This window comes from Spermophilus citellus (assembly GCF_964194105.1).
Source record: "Spermophilus citellus genome assembly, chromosome: 14".
Taxonomy (NCBI): Eukaryota; Metazoa; Chordata; class Mammalia; order Rodentia; family Sciuridae; genus Spermophilus; species Spermophilus citellus.
Window position 1 is genome coordinate 24,117,456 of NC_138194.1, and position 19,668 is coordinate 24,137,123.

Consider the following 19,668-nt stretch of genomic DNA (forward strand, 5'->3'; position numbering starts at 1 on the left):
ACTTAAAGGGTAAACTTGTTTTTCACTATGATAAACTTGTTTTTCACTGTGATAAACTTGTTTTTCACTATAGGTTCCCGAAAAACTCATTAATCTCATAGGTTTACATTTTGTTTCCTCCCTGTTCCCGCTTATGATCCCAGTTTGCTAAAGCATGTCCTGTGATGTGGGCAGGGTGCCCTTTCTAACAGGTCATGTGGTGAGCTCACCTGTTTACTGCATACTTTCTACTTTTCATAATTGGGCCTCAGGTTATGGGGCTGGGGTCTTTCACAAGAAAACTGGCCTGCTTTTCTTCTTCATTTTCCACAATTGAAAGTGCCAGGAATAATTGAATGAAACACTGATCTACTGCTTAACTCTTAATTCTATACTGAGATTTTATATTTTTGCGGTATGGAAAACTCAGCATGTCACATATTTGTATATTAAACTGTTTCCCTATATGAAGGAGTTACCCAATATCAATAAGAATATTTTTGCATACAAAGCTTTATGATGGGCAAAAAAATGTTGTAAATAAAAAAATACTTGTCTTTGACAGAAAAAAAAATATTTTTTTTCTCAATCAAAAACATTGATATAGATATCATAGTGATACTACCAGTTATTGGTGACGAGTTCTGCTTCCTCACATGTTGAAGTTTGAACATTAGAGAAACACTCATGTAAACTGGGGTTTATTTAAAAAGGGGTAACAGACTTCTCCTGGGAGGGAGAAGGGGGCCACAGCTGGTATCCTGGTTTCCCCAGAAGCGAGGTGTTCTGCCCTTTTTATATGTCCTAGGCTTCCCTTGTTCTCCTGCCCTCTAAGGCTTATCTCTCTCTTTCCTGCTAAGGACTAGGCCCTGGAATGCTCAGTGGGATGGCCAAAAGTGCAAAACAGGTGGGCTGAAGGGGGAAGGGCAGGATGGAGCAGCCAAGGACACATTAATTTACAACCTTATAGCTTCCTGTAGGGAGTGCAATTTCTGGGACAGATTACCTAGGTTGGAGCTGGGGCAGGTTCTTGATACGGGTGGGGGAAGGGCTCTGAAGGAATTAACATTTCAGTCCCTCAGGGGACAGTTTTCAACTTCTCAGATTCACTAAAAATTGGCCTCAGACCTGACTCAATTTACCTGTCTATACTGACTGCCTGTCTAATTCTGGTTTCAATAGGATTTCTAAATTAGAAATAAATTTAATTACTATAATGAGTGAATTAAGTTTGTGTCTAATATTCTTTTATACTCAATAATTTGTTGTGTTTCTGTCAGAGAAATATTTTTATACACAAAAGAACTGTATATATTTAAAAAATTATTAGGTAAATCATTAGATGAATTAATTATCTAAATAAGTCAGATTCAGTTGATTTCACTCTGTTTTGAGTGGAATTGCAAATGAGACTATGTAGCTTAGAGATATTATAAAATGTAATACAAAATATCATTTAACAATCACATGATGTCATTCTGGGATTTAGGTATTCTATAAACTTTTCCAAGTCCTATTTCCAAGTGGTATTATTTAATTTAATTCATCAAGAAAATCCTAATCATTGCTGATAAGTGATCCTATTCTAAGTCTTTATTTATAAGACTAAAGAAAGTTTTAAGTCTTGGAAGATACAAAGCTGAATCTGTACAAATTAACTTTTTATTAATTTTATTTTCATTTATTGACTTTATTAATTATCTTGTTTGGATATACATCACAACAATAAAAAAATGCCCTATGAATAATTCTTTTCCTGAGTCTAAAGGAAAAATGAGGTTTTTTTTTTTTTTCTTATCATTGAGTATGATATTTCCCAAAGACAAGTAGCTACTTCATTATTTCTGACTTTTTATTTCTTGAAACTGTAGGGAATTTTTCCTACTGGTTTTGCCCTGTGTCTCTTTCTGTTGGCATTAACCTTGTAGTGTTCTTTATGCGTCACTAAAAGTATGATAATGAAGCCTGCCTAATTGAAATGGAAATCTCTTCAGACACCCTGTGATTGTATTTACTGTGAATCATAAACAAGAACTCTTTTAGATATACAGAATTTTGCATATTGATTCATACTTAAAACTTTGACTGTTGTGGATTGTTATTTGTCAAAGACACATCCCCTTTTAGTATTCTTTCAATTATACAAGTGTTCTGAGAAAATAGCACTGGACCTTAAATCAAAAATTCCCTATGAGGCAAAGGGCCTAAAAGAAAAAAAATAATGAAGAAAAGGACTTGAAAATGTAGATTTTTTTTAAAACTTTAACAAAAATGAAAATATAAAGTTACATATCTAGAACAAAAAGCAAGCACCTCTCCCTTAGCCACAACATTTCTGGTAAAGAAAATTTGTAGGATTAAACTGATTTTTAAGTTATTAACTACCATGTTCTGATGTACAAGTTTTGGAAATATTTGCAACATTGTTGAGAGTCCTTTTAAGGATCATTCTTGTCATTGTTACAAAGTTAAAAACAAAACAAAACAAAACAAAAACCTCTAATATCTCTTTATAATTCAACAAGAGTGTGAATTCAGGATATGAGAGAATGATTTCAAATGCTTTCTCAGATCTGTTCAATTGACATACATTTATTTAAATTTCGCTAGGAAAAGCAGACAACCATGGTCCTGCACCTAAATGCCTTCACAATGGAATTGAGAAGATTAGTTGATTTTATTTAGGAAGCATATGTATTTGATAAAAGTGGTGAGAATATAAATAAAGTCAAACAAAAGAACTAAAAAAAAATAATCAAGCATATGGAAATGGCATTGAGAAAACTCTTAAAATGTTTCTATTTTCATTACATCATTTCTTTTGTAACAAGGACTTAGACACTTTTGCCTGCAAATGTTCCATAGGTGGCTAAAAGCAGGACTCAAGGACTCACTCAGCATCTTTGCTTCTATTTTGTATCATCTCCTTTTCTGAGTCAATCTTGGATTCCAGGAACAAGATCTGATCTGATTTTGCTGTGAGTCCAAAGTTACCTAGCAGGCAATGGCAACTTTCTCATCCCAAACAATACTTCACCTGACCTGAGATGATGAGGGACAGACCACAACGGATCCATGTCACCTGTTTTGTGAAAAACCTCTAGCTGTGCAAAATCCCAACACTTTCCTTCATTCTCTTTTCTAAGGCACCTCAAAGTCCAAGCACATATACTATCAGCATGAACCTTTAAGGGCACTGTGCATCACTATGTTGTTATTTTGTCCTTCAAGTTGTTCAGGCTTAGGCTCTGGGCAGCTTTCAGATGGATACTATGTCCTTTCACTCCTTGTTAAAGATTTGGGGTTTGGGGCTGAGGATGTGGCTCAAGCGGTAGCGCGGTCGCCTAGCATGCATGCACCCCGGGTTCCATCCTCAGCACCACATACAAACAAAGATGTTGTGTCCGCCAAAAACTAAAAAATAGATATTGAAATTCTCTCTCTCTCTCTCTCTCTCTCTCTCTCTCTCTCTCTCTCTCTCTCTCAAAAAAAAAAAAAAGATTTGGGGTTTTAAGTTTATTGTTACTGGTGTTATTGTTGTTTCTTGAGCACTTCTGTGCTTTCTGGATCTACAGGGTGCTCCAATTTTGTCTTGTATATTTTGTCTTCCTATCCTGGAATCAGCCATTTCTTTAAGGAATCCTGGCTTGTTTTATTAGAAATATGATATAAGAAAACAAGGTTGAGCTTGCTGATTATTTGCTCCATTTCATTTTGACTCTCTCAGTTTAAACAGTGTCTATACTAACCTATGTATATATACCCTAACTATGGTTACACATACAACCAGCATGTGTATGTGAGCTGGTATCTCATTGATAGTCCGGCAATATTCTATTACTGCCTTAATCCTTAGAGCATAGGTTCCTGCTTATATGTAAATTCCCACTCCAAAAGTGACATCTGATGACCATACATCTCCATGACTACTCAATTCTAGTACACATTTGCAGAATTTTCAGAATTGTTAAACAGTAGTCCCTGGGATAACATGAACTAGTAAATGATACTGTTTATCACATGTTAGTCTACAAACCATACTCATTTGTAGAGTTCCTTGGGGCATTAGCTTCTCCCTCACCACCTTCAGTGAGGTTATTTTCACACTTTATATACCATCCAGGTTTTTTTCCTGATTTCTTAAATGATTTTAAGTACATTTTATATGCATTAAGTCTTGCTCTTTGGGCTTGTGTAACAAAGAATTTGGCTTCATCCAAAGAGAGGTGTGGCCTTTGTCCCAGGTTCATTTGGTTTTCCTGAGTGATAGAAATCGACAGTGGTCCCTTATGAGCAAAAGTGGCAGTTTATGGTAATGCGATGACTCTGGTTGAGGTGTCTATACCTAATAGTTTCAGGTGGCAGCTAGACACGAAAGAAAGACCAACAGTATGCTCTTGTGTGAGGCTTTGGGTAAAATGGTATCAGCCTAGGTTCAGCTTTGTGGACAATTAATCCCTCCACCATGCCTGTGTAATGAAACCTCTGGACACTAAATCATGGGAGAGGTACCTGGGTAGCAGTACTTCATACTGTTTGCCACCCATAAAGCCTAGGACCATGTCCCAAAGATAATGGAAGCTCCATGTACGGAACCTTTCATGACTGTGCCCTATGTGACACTTGCTTTCAATGAGTTTAATCTATCTTCTTCCTATAATAGACACAGTCATGAGTATAATTGGCTTTAGTGAGTTCTGTGAATCTCCAAAGCAATTTCCCAAATTGCATGTAATTTGGAAAATCCCAAACCTGTAGCAGGTGTCAGAAGCAAGAATTGAAAATCCCTCTTGTGTTCTTCCTCTTTAACTTGAGCTTCAGAATGACTCCCACAAAGAAGGGTGCCAATAAGAATGGCTGTTCAGCCACCAAGGAGGCAACAACCTAAGACCGCACCTTAACCACTCAAAAGCACATCCATGCAGTGGGCTCCCGAAGAAGTATACCCTCCACCAGGCGACCAGCATGCTGGTTTCATTAAAGAGGTTCGTGGCATAGAAGTTAACTAGTGAGATCAAAATAAAACACACAGACTCAATTACATTTTTCTATGACCAGGTCCGGGACGGCTCTCACCTCTCTGGCTCTCACCTAGAACCACCCGGTAAGGCAGCAAGGCTTACTCAGGGCTAGCAGGAGAGAGAGAGAGAGAGCATGCCAGGGAGTGGCCTTTTATTGGGGAACAAGAAATTCAGGGGAAAACTCCATCCAGTGAAGGTCGAGGGGGGCAGTATTCCAAGGTCAGGGTCAGTGATTGGCCTCAGGGTCAGTGGTCAGTCACCCCCCCACACACGGACAGGCTCTTGCACCTGGAGAGGATAGGGATAGCTCCTACACAGTTTGGCCAGAACGCCTCACACCCAATCTGGGAGGTGTCCAATCACGTGCGAGAATGGCTTCCCACAATACTCCTCAGGCACACAGAGAAATCCAGAAGTTTCCCATGAACTAGACGGGCTAAAGGAATAAGGAATGTCCATGTCACATTCATGTTTTCAGAAAACAAAATGAGGATGAAGTTTCTCCAAACTTAACTCTGTACTTTATTTACTTATGAATCAGGTATTTTTTTTTAATGTTCATTGGGGAATTAATTTGTAATTATTGAATATTTATAAAATCACAAAATAATAGTGCCCTGTCATTGAGAGTCAAGTCTTGGGCAGATTTAGCAACATGTAAAGCTAGGCTATGAACCTAGTTTGCAGTGCTCAGTATTGTGAACACTCTTCCATGAATCTTGGTGAATACATACTGTCATGTAACCATGAAAGTGTCATTCTGAATAATTTCACTGCCCTAAAGTGTCCCTATGCTACATCTATGGATTACTTGCCTCTACCAGTAGATCCCTGGAAATCGCTGATTATCTTATTCTTTCTGTAGATGGATTTGTCTTTCTAGAATGTCATATAGTTGGATGATACAGCCTGTATCCTTTTCAGAATGGTTTCCTTTACTTGGTAATATGCCTTTAAGCTTCCTCCATGTCTTTCTGAGTTTTATCAGAGTATTTTTTATTGTTGTATGATATTCCATCCAAGGGACATATCACATTTTTAATCTAACTTCCTATTGAGGGGTAATTTGTAGTTTCCAGATTTGGGAAATTATGAATAAAACTCTTACACATGTGTGTGTGTGTGTGTGTGTGTGTGTGTGTATGTGTGTGTTTGCATAGACATAAGTTTGCAACTCAATTGTGTAAATTTCTGAACAATGTGGTAACACTATATTAGACTTAGTAAAAAGATTCAAATTGTCTTGTCACTTTTTTTTTTTGTTGTTGTTGTTTTGTTTTTTGGTATTGGGGAGTAAATCCAGGGTAAATCCAGGGACTCTGAACCACTGAGCCACATTCCCCACTCCTTTTTTGTATTTTATTTAGAGACAAAGTCTCACTGAGTTACTAAGGGTCTTGCTAAATTGCCTTTGAACTACTGACTTTGAACTCCTAACCCTCCTGCCTCAGCCTCCCGAGCTGCTGGGATTACAGGCATGAACCGCCATGCCTAGTTTGTCAGCCTTTTAAAATATACATATAATTTGGTCATTCTAATAGATGTGTAGTGGAATGAATTATTACACATGTTATTATTTTAATTTGTGACTATCTGATAACAAATGATGAACACACTTGCATATACATATTTTCCATCAATAATTCCTTTTGGGGGCTGGGGTTTTAGGTCAAAGGTAGAGCACCAGCCTGGCAAGCGTGAGGCACTGAGTTCAATCCTCAGGACCACATAAAAATAAATAAAATTAAAAGTATTATGTCTGTCTACAACTAAAAACATTTTTTAAAAATTCCTTTCCAGTGAGGAGTTCGTTCATATTTTTTTTGCCTAAATTGTAATTGGGTTGTTAATTTTCTCATTGTTGAAATAGGAGAGATGTATGTATTTCAGATACAATTCTCTTCTTTAGTACATGTTTTATCAATATTCTCTCCCAGTATATGACTTGTCATTCCATTCCCTTAACAGCGTATTTTATTCATCAGAAATTTTTTTCTTGTTTTGAGTTTTAATAATGCTCAACTTATTATTTTATTTTTTAATGGATTTTTGCTTTTAATGTTATATCTAAAAACACATTGCTAAATTCAAGATGAAGTAGATAATCTCTAAGGTTTTCTTTTAAAAGTTATAAAACTTTGCATTTTTACATTTAGTTCTATAATTCATTTGAGGTAATTTTTGTGAAGTTTGACTTCTATGTCTAATTCCTTTTTTTTTTTGCATAAAATAAATGAAAGTACCTGTTTATCGATAGTATGAATGCTTTTGTAGAAATTTCCACTAAATCAACAATTAAAAATAATAATTTAATTTCCTAGAATTAATGTTTATAGCAAAGTCATGGGATATAATGTTAATATGAAAATACAGTTGCTTTTTAATATAGTTGTAAGTTGTAAAAAGATTTTGATGTTAAAACTTAATGTCTTATCGATAAACACACACACATAAACACACACACACACACATACACAATAAATACTTCGGTAGCAATCCAACAAAGTAAGTACAGGATCAATATGATGAAAACTGCAAAAATCTGAAGAAATGATTTTAAAAGTTGAGTTATTCTGTATTTATTGAAAACTATATTATTAAGATACCATGTCCCATTAACTTGATCTTTTTATACAATGGAATCCCAACGTTTCAATAAAACAATTTTAATGACATTGATAAATTGACCCTGAAGAATATACAGAAAGACAGTGACCCAAAACAGTACAAACAATACTGAAGAACTAAGTTGGGAAACTCAAACCACTCGACTTTGAGACTTCTTTGAGCGCCAGTCAGGAAGACTGTGTGGTGGTGAAATAGCCACCCACATCAATTGAGAAGAAAACAGAGCCCAGAAACCCACCCACACATGTCATCAACAAATTGTTGACATAGAATAAACACAATTCAACAGAAAAAGGTAGGATGTTCAACAGATGATTCTGGAAGCTTTGGATTTTTACAGATTTTAAAAAATCATATTCATGAATTTTTATTTATTCCTAGTTAGCTGAGAATTATTGCCACAAATATATGCTAAATTTGTCCATTGTATATTTCTAAGTCTTTTTTGGTATGCTGTAAGACTTTTTTCTTTAGCCTATTGGTATGATTAATTAATTAATTTTTAGTATTAAAGCAGACATTTATATTTGGAATAAATCCCACTTGGTTAAGTGAGTTATGGTTCATTATTATTTAAGGGAATTGTTGGATTTGGTTTTCTGTTTTGCTACTTGGTTTTTAATTCAGAATTCCATAATTTATTCTCCATGTCTTTGGGTGTAGTTTTTGATTATGTACATGACTGATATCAGTTTGCATTGCAAAATCCTTTATTCTTAAGATTCAATTTCCTAGCTATAACTTCTTGCTGTTGATTTCCTTTATTATATTTTCCTATGAACTTGTATGCTATCACACTTTTATGTGATTCTAATTGTACGTAAACATGCCGGTACCTATCTCACAGGACCATTTTCTTGTCTTATATATTTCAGTATTTCCCACTTTGGGAGTTCTCTGCTCAGTCATAATGATCTTCATATTAAAATTTTATAATTTTTATTTGCCTTTCCTGAACTAAGTGCTTCATATTTTTCACCTGCCTTCACTTCTATTTTCTCAAGCCTTTCTTTTATGAAAGATATAAATTTTTTTTTTCATTGTATTTATTGTTTTGACTTTTTATTGTACTTGTTTGCTTTGAGATGAGATTTTAAACCTCATTGCCTTCCTTTAGACTGGCAAATTCTCTTTTTATTCCATTCTACCTTGTTATTATCTTATCTTTTTTGTTCTAGTTATATTTATTGAGTCACAGTGCTTATTAACCTGATAATGAATGAAATAATTATGACAACGTAAAACAAGTATGGACGATTTCCCTTGGTAACCTTGAGTTAGGCTGCCTTCGGTATTCATTTGTCCCATCAATAACCTATTTGTTTTACCTCTTTATTTTTCTTCTTTAATATTATGCCCTCAGCATTGTCTCATTGTCTTTAATTCACACTTAAACCCTATTGTTGAAGGCTTTCCTTTTTCCCTAATCTAGTATGAATGGTTTCTTGGGTCTTATGTGATTCTGCAACCTGTACAATCAGAAAAATGAGAAATTATATCCCATTTGATTCAAATGTATGAATTGTCAAGATCATTGTACTGTCATGTGTAACTAATAAAAAAATATTCATACATATATCTTTTTTCCTCCCTATACATCCATTCTGTTTTGTTTCCTTTCTATATTTTTATGTGCTTTCAATAGGTGTTTAAGTGGGGAACGGCAGTGTGCAGAGAGAGAGTAGTGGTAGGAGATGATCTGAGGAGTCCACGGGAAAAACATATCTTCTTTCCTAGATGTCTGTTTTCCTTACGATGTTATAATTTTTAAGGTTCTCTCTACCTCTATCCCTTTCAATCCACATGGGGTCATGTGACAAAGCACTTGTGGTTTGAATTGTTTTTCCTTGCCCCAAATCAGTGTGTGTTGTAAGTGTTCAATTATGTAGTCATTTGGGTCATTTACTATCAGGGACTCACCCATTCCTCTCCATCAGTCACCTCTTTTTATCTCATCAAGATAGGAGAATGTGGCCACAACTGTCGATTGCTTTCTTGAACTTTGTACTAGGAGGTAATGTAGTAATAGTTTCTATGACTCCAGGATTCCAGGATTGTGGTTGAAATTTGAAGACCTAAGCTGTTTGAACTGTTTGCTTATGCTTAGTGCCTAAAGTGATGGATGCCTCATCCCTGACTTGCCAATTAGTTGAAGATGCTATTTGTGCAATTAAAATTTTGGCATCTGGGTGGAGGTCGAGAATTTGTTGCTGTACTTTGTAATTTATTTTTAATTTCATAATTGATTAATATATTTAGTGATACAGTTTTAAACCTTTATTTTAATAGGGAGGAGGTGGTATATTTTCAAGCTATATGTTTCAGCTTTTTCATCATCACTTAACTGAAACAGCTCTGATTGAGGGCTGGTGGAGACCTAGTTTTACTTACTAGGCTCTAGCATCGAACATAGTTAATTTCCTTTTCTGTCTAAAAATCTCATCAACTCCCTCATACTCTCTTTACCATGTGGTGATCTACTTGACTGTTTTAGTGATATTGGAATGTCTTTCTTCCTCTGACTCCTGAAGACCTACTGATTTTCCCCTGGAATCTCATTCTTTTCCTGATTCTCTTTCCCTCCCTAAGTAATCACCCTGATTTGCATATTTCCAATATCAACCTTTCTACTTCCTACCCTAAGCACATGTCTGATTAAGATCTCTCTCTCTCTCAAAGATTAGACCCATTGAGCACTTCCCCACCCCCCAAATACCATATCTATTGGGATTTAGATATTAGTTATCCCCCAAAAGCTCATGTATAAGGCAATGCAAGAAAGCTTAGAGGTGAAATGATTGAATGGTGAGAACCTTAACCTAATCAGTGCATTAATCCCCTGATAGAGAATAATTGGATAATAACTATAGGCAGGTAGGGTATGGCTGGAGGAGGCGAGTCATTGGGACTGTGCTTTGGGGGTATGTATTTTGTCCTTGTTTTTATAAAATTTATTCTAATTAGTTATACATGACAGTAGAATGCATTTTGATACATTGTACAATACATTGCCAATTTCTTATTCCTCTGGCTGTACATCACACCAGTAGGGTAATCATACATGTATATAGAATGAGAATGTGTGTCTCATTCTACCATTCTTCCCATCCCCACCACCCACCCATCTATTCAATCCTCTCTGTATAGACCAAAGTTCCTTCATTCTTCACTACACCCATCCCACTATGGATCAGCATCCATTTATCAGAGAAAACATTTGGCCTTCAATTTATGGGGATTGACTTATTTCACTTAGCATAGTAATCTCCAGTTCCATCCATTTACCTGCAAATGCCATAATTTTATTCTTCTTTAAGGCTGAGTAATATTCCATTGTGTATATGTACCACATTTTCTCTATTCATTCATCTGTTTAAGGGCATATAGGTTGGTTCCATAGTTTAGCTATTGTGAATTGAGCTACTATAAACATTGATGTGGCTGTATCATTGTTATATGCTTATTTTAAGTCCTGTGGGTATAAAAAAAAAAAAAAGAAGGTGGATACCTTGGTCAAATGGTGGTTCCATTCCAAGTTTTCTGAGGAATCTCCACACTGCTTTTCATAGTGGTTGCACCAAGTTGCAGTCCCACCACTAATGTATGAGTTTACCTTTTCCCCCACATCCTCGCCAACTCTTATTATTGCTTGTATTCTTGATAATTGCCATTCTGACTGGAGCGAGATAACATCTTAAGAGAGTTTTGATTTGCATTTCTCTAATTGCTAGAGATGATGTCCTTGTTGATAGACTATTTCTCTCTGCTTCCTGGTGCTATGTGCTAAACATCTTTCTTATACTAACTCTTTCATCATGATGCACTGCCTCACCTTATGCCCAGATATATGGAGTCAGCCGTCTATGGACTGAGACCTCTGAAACCAAGAGCCCCAAAATGAACGTTTCCCCTCTTAATTGTTCTTGTCAAGATTAAGCAGCAATAAATCTTACCAAAACGATATCCAAAGTTATAGTTATTGTATTTTTTTCTAGTGCATTTTTTGGCTCTTTTCCTTGTCTTCATGAATAATAACACTGAGCAGAAGAGTTTGAAGATCAAGCTCATTGGCATCTTGCCTTCAGCCCCCCAAGTGCATACACCGTTATGCAAGTCACTGGCTCAAAGGACCACAAGGTCAGAGGACTGGCTCAAGTTCACTTATCCTAATAAGCACAGAGATGTCCTAGAGGGTAGCAGAAGATACAAAACAATGCACAAATTCTTCACATACAAAATAATGCACAAATCATTTACAATGACATTAATTACTGCCCTGTATTCTTTGTCCCCTTTCAGCCTCAGTTACACTTTAGGAGCTCTTTCTTTTACACCCAACTTGCTTCCTTGCCTTCATAATTACTACTCCGTGATCCATCTTCCATGTTCTCTGCACAATTTTTTCAACGTATACTGCAAGAAACATTATTTACCTGCCTGAGCAGTAACCAACATCATACCACTGTAACATAAGTGTCCAGACTTTGCATCATTCCATTGGGAGCCCCAAATTAATCCATTCCTCATCTTGTTACCAGATGAGCCTCAATTGATCCCACGAGGAAGAAGGGGACCTCAACTCAGGCCAGACAGTTTCTTGACTTATACCACTGAAATGAATTTCATCAAAAGAGGCACAAGTGGAGATTGATGTAGGAATGCAGGATTTATTCAGGTGAACAACAATAGAGCAGAATATGCCCTCAAATGAAAAGAAACTTTTAGTTTGAGTACATCCCATTTATTGATTCTTTGTTTTAATTCTTGCACTATAGGAGTCTTATTAAGGGAGTTGGGGCCTAATCCCGCATGATGAAGATTAGGGCCTGCTTTATCTTCTATTAGACAAAGAGTCTCTGGTTTAATTCCTAAGTCCTTGATCCATTTTGAGTTGAGTTTTGTGCATGGTAAGAGAGAGGGGTTTAATTTCATTTTGTTGCATATGGATTTCCAGTTTTCCCAGAACCATTTGTTGAAGAGGCTATCTTTTCTCAATGCATGTTTTTGGTACCTTTGTCTAATATAAGATAATTGTAATTTTGTGGGTTAGTCTCTGTGTCCTCTATTCTGTACCATTGGTCTACAAATCTGTTTTGGTCCCAATATCATGCTGTTTTGTTACTATTGCTCTGTAGTATAGTTTAAGGCCTATTCTGGGCCTCTTATTCTTCCAGATGAATTTCATGATTGTTTTTTCTATTTCTATGAGGAATGCTATTGGGATTTTGACCAGAATTGTATTAAATCTGTGTAGTGCTTTTGGTAGTTTGGTCATTTTGATAATATTAATTCTGCCTATCCAAGAGCAAGGTAGATCTTTCCATCTTCTAAGGTCTTCTTTGATTTCTCTCTTTAGGGTTCTGTAGTTCTCATTGTATAGATCTTTTACCTCTTCCATTAAGTTGATTCCCAAGTGTTTTTGTTTGTTTGTTTTTTGAGACTAGAAGAAGGAATGTGGGGACTCAAGAGTGAGACTTCCACTGAGGGCCTCGGGCTGCTTCTTTTAAAGGAAACTTTGTAAATGGTAAATGGGAGAAGCACAAAGGATGTCAGGCTAATGAGCTCAATTCCTTTGATCCTGGAACACAGAGTAGGACAAGGTGGTCTGGTTCTCATCACAATCTTCAGGATGACATTATCTGGTTAATAGGGAACACTCAGGCTATGCCCACATCATGGGTCTTCAACAATATTTATTTCTAGGCTTCTTTTAATTAATCTAAAAATATATTCTGTGAACTAACCATGGCTATAGAAACTAATTAACTAGATTTTCAACAATTTATTGGAGCTTTTCAGAATGCATACCTGGAGGAGAGCAGGCCTGGGGGTGAAGTAGAGGGCACTCATGTTGCTCCTTCCTTCACCATTTGTCTCCCTTTTCCCCTAGCCTTATTTCTTTTGCCCTGCCTTAATCTCCTGGTGCTGGCTTCTGGTGACAACATTCTACATCAAATTAAAAGTGCATGAATTTCACACAACTTCCTGTGATTATAGAAGCCCCACTGTCTGGTGTGCAGTTTTTATCCATCTGTGTCCATCTGTGTATCCATTTTGAATTATCCAGGTATCATGTCTATGAAAATTTTCTCTATCACTCACCTCTTTCTCCCTTGAATTTCTCTAACTATGCCCTTTGGACTGTGAAACTTCAAGAAACTATACATTTCTTTAGGAAGAATAGAATGTACTCATTTCTTCTTATTTTATTTCTAGTATCAAGAAGTGCTGGTCATATCATAGGTACGATAGGATGATATGGATGGAAGAAGTGAATATTACTTCTAAATAAATATTTTTTTTCAATGAGTAACAATTTGGGATTCTCAAAAAGATTATGATTATGCACACCTAGATGTGTAATATTTTGAATTCTAAATACAAAAGTTTTTTTCCACCATTTTACATGTGTCTAGAAAAAGAGAAAAAAAAAGAACTCTAACCAATTCAAGTAACAAAAATAGTTTTTCAGTATTTTACATCACTGCATCATTGATTGTTTTCTTTTTCTTCTTTAATTTTACTTGAGTGTCATGTTGGCAGATTGCACATAATACCAGGAAAACTTAGATTTATGCCAGTCTATTCTAAGCCAGTCCAAAACTTGACAACTCCTGACAGTTTGTACATGTGTGAACACCTCACTTAGGAATTGAGATCTTGGAGGATTTGGCTCACTCTGTGATTTTTTTCCATTATGCACCAAAATGACATTCAGTGATGGTAGAAATTCTAATTTCTCATGCTGTATAGTGAAAAACCCCATAGATGACATAGAATAAAGACAAAGACAAGCATCATTGATCTTTTTGGTGCAATTTATTTATTTTAGAGAATAAATAATATAAATCATTTATTTCCCTACAATCTCAAGAAATTCACTATATTGAGAAACTACATTTTTTTAATGCTGCTTTTGAAAGGAAAGATAGCCCTTGCATGCCATTTTTTTTTTAACTAACAAACTTGATACTTTGCTTTTGCCCACATTAAATGATTAATGGATTGAACTGCTTAGTTCATCACAACTTCACTCTGGGGATTTGCAGACTCAGAAACACTGGACATTTCAAGGGATCAGTTTTGATTCTAGAGTTATGAAATGTGTTATTTAAAGTCATCAGGAAGATAAAGAGTAGGAAATAAGATTTGTAGGTACATGATTAAGTAACATTGAAATATGAGACTATCTTTTTCATTTCAGATAATCATATTTTATTTTTAATATTTAATACTTTATTATTACTCCAAAGTGTGTGATTTATTGTTTAATTGCCATCCAAGCATTGTATATTGTATGTTGAAACATTAATTTACCGTGTCTTCTTTCTTTAAATTAAAAACAACAAACTTATCTTTCTCTTGTTGAAGGAACAGGTCTGTGTCCTAAGATTAAATGTATCTATTAAAAAAATATATATATAACATATAGTTCTAAAGTACCACCAATTTGGCCATGTGGAATTTGATTCTGGAGCTATTTTAAATTTTGCTTTGAAGGTTCTTTTTAGAAGAATAAAATACAATTTCTAATTATTATGTTTTCATGATAACTAGAATTCTATAACCCTAGCTAGAAAATTGCCATATAAATATCACAATTCTTTGTTCTGTGTGTTGTGGAGAATAAAATAACATAAAATCCACTCATGTGCTATCTGATATATTTATAGAAATCTAGAGAAAATTGTGTCTTAGCTGTATAACACAGCTAGTTTGCAAAATCTTATGACATCATCTACTAAGTTATCATGGGATAAGATGCACAGACACCTCCAATTCATGACTACCTTAGCACCATGATTTTTTTTTATAGTACAATGAACCATAACAGCCGCAGAAAGTGCAAGTGTGGGTCTTTACTCTTTTTTCTTCTTTACTCTTTTTTCTTCTTTACTCTTTTTTTTTTTTTTTTTACCCCCAGTGCTTATGATTGAACTCAGGGGTACTTTACCACAGATCTACATCCCCAGCCCATTTTCATTTTTATTTATCTTTCTGGTTTGAGATGAGGTCTCACTAAGTTGCCCACACTGGCATAAACCTGATCTCCTCCTGCCTCAGTATCCCAAGACACTGGGATCATAAGCATGCATCACCATGCTGGGCAATGTGTTTTCTCTTGCATGTACTTTAGACATATTGAGGCATTACTAAGTACTATTAAATAGCTCCCATACATTGTTGAAATTGATGTATGCATCATTCACTGACAAAATCATATTTTTAAAAAATATTTAATACTTTGAAGTTAAAGAAATAACACAATTCTGAGCTATTTGTATGTGTATAGAAGCCAGAATCTAAACTACACTGGATAAGAAACTATGATCTATACTGTATTTCTAGTACCTAGAATAGAGCTTGACTAAAATTAAATAAATAAATAATGGCATTCCTGTTTATGCTCAACATGAATGTTGAATGAATAATGAGAGAAGAAGCCAGATGTTGATTGGAGGTTACCGTCTGGATTGGTGACAGGTGAAACTGATGAAGTTGGTTGAATTTTTCATACCTCCATGTAGTATATTTATATTTCTTTATTTATAGGCAAAGGAATACATGGTACATCCATTGAGGAAGTTTTGGGGTGTTCAGAACACAGTTACAGATTGTGATGACGATCTGTCCAGAAAATATGAGAAATTCCTGCAGAGTGTGTTCAGGAAAATCTGTTCCCTTCCAACCTGGAGGATTCTCCTTTCTCAGGTTTAACAAGATGCCTGAATACTGCACACCACCAGAAGGGGCAGCTGTTCATACAGGGCTAAGGACTGCATTCAGGAGTCCATGGAGTCCTGGGGTCTCTTTCTGACATAGTCTCTCAATCTTGAGTTCCTCAAACCTCTCCTGCACCCATGTTCCTCCAACTCCTCCTTAATTTAGGTATTGGGGGTTACTTTCATAAACAAATCAACTATGAAAATTATTACTTGATTTATCATTGATAAGATATATAGCACAATTCTGTTCAAAATGCCCTGACCCTGATTTCAGAATGCCTTGTGAAATGCCAAAAAGATCCTTGAAAGAAAATTTTTTATGTTTTAATATCAAGAACTATGTAATAAATTGTCACATTTTCCACTGCATTATCTTCTACATAGTGTGGGCCTTTGCAGATAATTTTTTTTTTTTTTGATTTCTGAGACTTTAGGAAAGTCAATCATTTAAAAATACCTAAAATCTTTGGAAATGCAGTTTCAAAAAGTTGTACAGTTCATTGAAATTCTAATATCTAGAATTCCTAAACAAAGCCATACAATAGCACATTTATTATCTTGGTGTTCCTATTGGTTTCTACATCGACTTTTAAAAAATATTTATTTATTTATTTATTTTGGTGCTGGGAAGAAAACACAGGGCCTTCTGCATTGTAGACAATTACTTTGCCACTGAGCGAACTCCCCTACACCCTACATTTGCTCTTTTTTTATTCACTTTTCTTGGGGAATGAATAATACCTTTAGTCATTCATAAATCTATTTGTTCATTCTTTCATTCTTGAATGTGTGCATTTCATTCTACTCATAATTATTAGGATTTGCAACACAGTTTTCCTGGCCCTGAAGCTTTAGCAGAGGGCTGAAGTACAAAGTCTCTTCTTAGAGAGATATAGAAATGCAGAAATAAGTTGCCAGGTAATGAAAAGGGCTCTTCAGAAAAACAAGAGTAGAGGGATAGAGTCTGAGGTGCTGTTTTCAAAATGTTGGTCAGGGAAGACCTCTATGGAAAGTATTATTTAAGCAGAGAGCCAAATTGAATTTTTAAAAAATGTCAATATTGTTAAAAAAAAAACAAAACATTTTCAGATGGAGGAAAAAGTTGTGCACGCATTACATAATGGGAAACTAAGGATTAGAGATAGGAAAAATGAGACCGTGGGAGAAAGTGTCATTGGTGAAGATACAGGGACAGGCAGTGGAATTCTGTTTCTAATGATCAAAGATTTGAGAATTCATTAGTTGTGTGATGGCAAGCCAATGCAGGTTTTGTAAAAGGAGTAACATGGTATTACTGTATACATATTAAAAATAATTCTGTTTGCTGAGTGGTGAATATGCTTGTAAGAAAGTACCAATAGAAACAGAGAGACTAGATATAGGAATAATAGAATAATAAAGGTGAGATTGCTTGTGCATTGACCAGGTATCAGGACTAAAGCTAAGTAGAAGACACAGTTATGTTTTGAGCATGGAGAAGAGAGGATTTGTTGATGGATTTGACCTGAAATGTAAGCCAAAGGGAGGTATCATGATGCCCCCTAGTGAATCAATCTAACAAATGAGGTGAAAGATCTCTACAATAAAAACTACAGAACACTAAAGTAAGAAATTGAAGAAGAGCTTAGAAAGTGGAAAGATCTCTCATGTTCTTGGATAGGCAGATTAATATTGTCAAAATATCTATACTACCAAAAGTGCTATACAGATTTAATTCAATTCCTATGAAAATTCCAATGACATTCTTCATAGAAATAGAAGAAACAGTAATGAGATTCATTTGGAAAAATAAGAGAACTAGAATATCAAAAGCAATTCTCAGCAAGAAAAGTGAAGCAGGAGGCATCACAATACCAGACTTTAAATTATACTATGGAGCTATAGTAACATAAATGGCATGGTTTATGAATGACATGAAGACCATGGTTTATGAAGGAAGACACAGAGACAAACCCACATATATACAGTTATCTCATGCTAGAAAAACACGCCATAAAAATACAATGGAGAAAAGATAGCCTGTTCAACAAATGGTGCTGGCAAGACTGGAAATCTATACACAGCAAAATGAAATTAGACCCTTAACTCTCATCTTGCATAAAACTCAACTCAAAGTGAATCAAGGACCTAGGCATTACACCAGGAATCCTGCACCTAATAGAAGAAAAAGAAAGCCCCAAACTTCTTTATGTTGGTTTAGGAAATGAATTCCTCAACAAGACTCCTAAAGCACAAGAAGTAAAATCAAGAATGAACAAATGGGATGGTATCAAATTTAAAAACTTCTTCACAGCAAAGTAAATAATCACGAATGTGAAGAGAGAGCATATGGAATGGGAGAAAATCTTTGCTCTGTTATGCTCGAATTCGGGACCCCCAAAAGACCACCAAAGATCCAAGATCTATGTGAGCAGCAAAGAGGTGTGTATTATGAGCTAGCTCGGTCCTCTGCGCACACACGCAGCAACTGGTGACGCTGAGAGGCCCCGAGCCCAGGGTTTGCAGCAGTTTTATACAGTCTTTGGAGAGGGTAGGGACTTCACATACATCATAGCAAATCATCACACACCTCGGAAAAATCAAATAACAATTCTAAAACATGATTAGCACATTCACTGGCGGGAACAAGTTGGGTAGGGGTGATTGGTCAGTACAAAAGGGGTATTCATTTGAACTGATTGGTTTGGTATATGTGCTGACCTATATGGTTTCCCAACATGTTATCAACCACCATAAACTACTGGGAGGGTCATCTGGCATCCCAGGTATTTCCCTGTCTCATGCTGATTGGTGGCTGCTAGGGGGCTGCTATGGATCCCCACCTAGCCTGACTGAGTCAGGGACACCTGGCGCTGCAGATCTCTCCTGTTATTTGTCGATAAACCACTTAGCAGGGTGGGAATGTGCCTAGGAGTGCTCTGTGGGTTTTTCCAAGGACAAAGGTGATGTCCCTTCCTTGGACAGGCTTTGCTCTGAGGTAGAGGGTGGTTTTGCACTACCTGAACCTCAGATAAAGCATTGATCTCCAGTTTATAAAAGAACTTAAAAAAATAACATCAAAATAACTAATAACCCAATCAACAAATGAGCACAGGAACTGAACAGACTTTTCACAAAAGAAATATGATTGGTCAACAAATACATGAAAAAAAATGTTCAACATCTTTAACATTTAAAGAAATCAAATTAAAACTTGCTGAAATTTCATTTCATTCCAGTGAGAATGGCAATTATCAAGGATACAAGTAACAATAAATGCTGGCAAAGATGTGGGGGAAACGGTACACTCATGCATTTCTGGTGAAGTGCAAGTT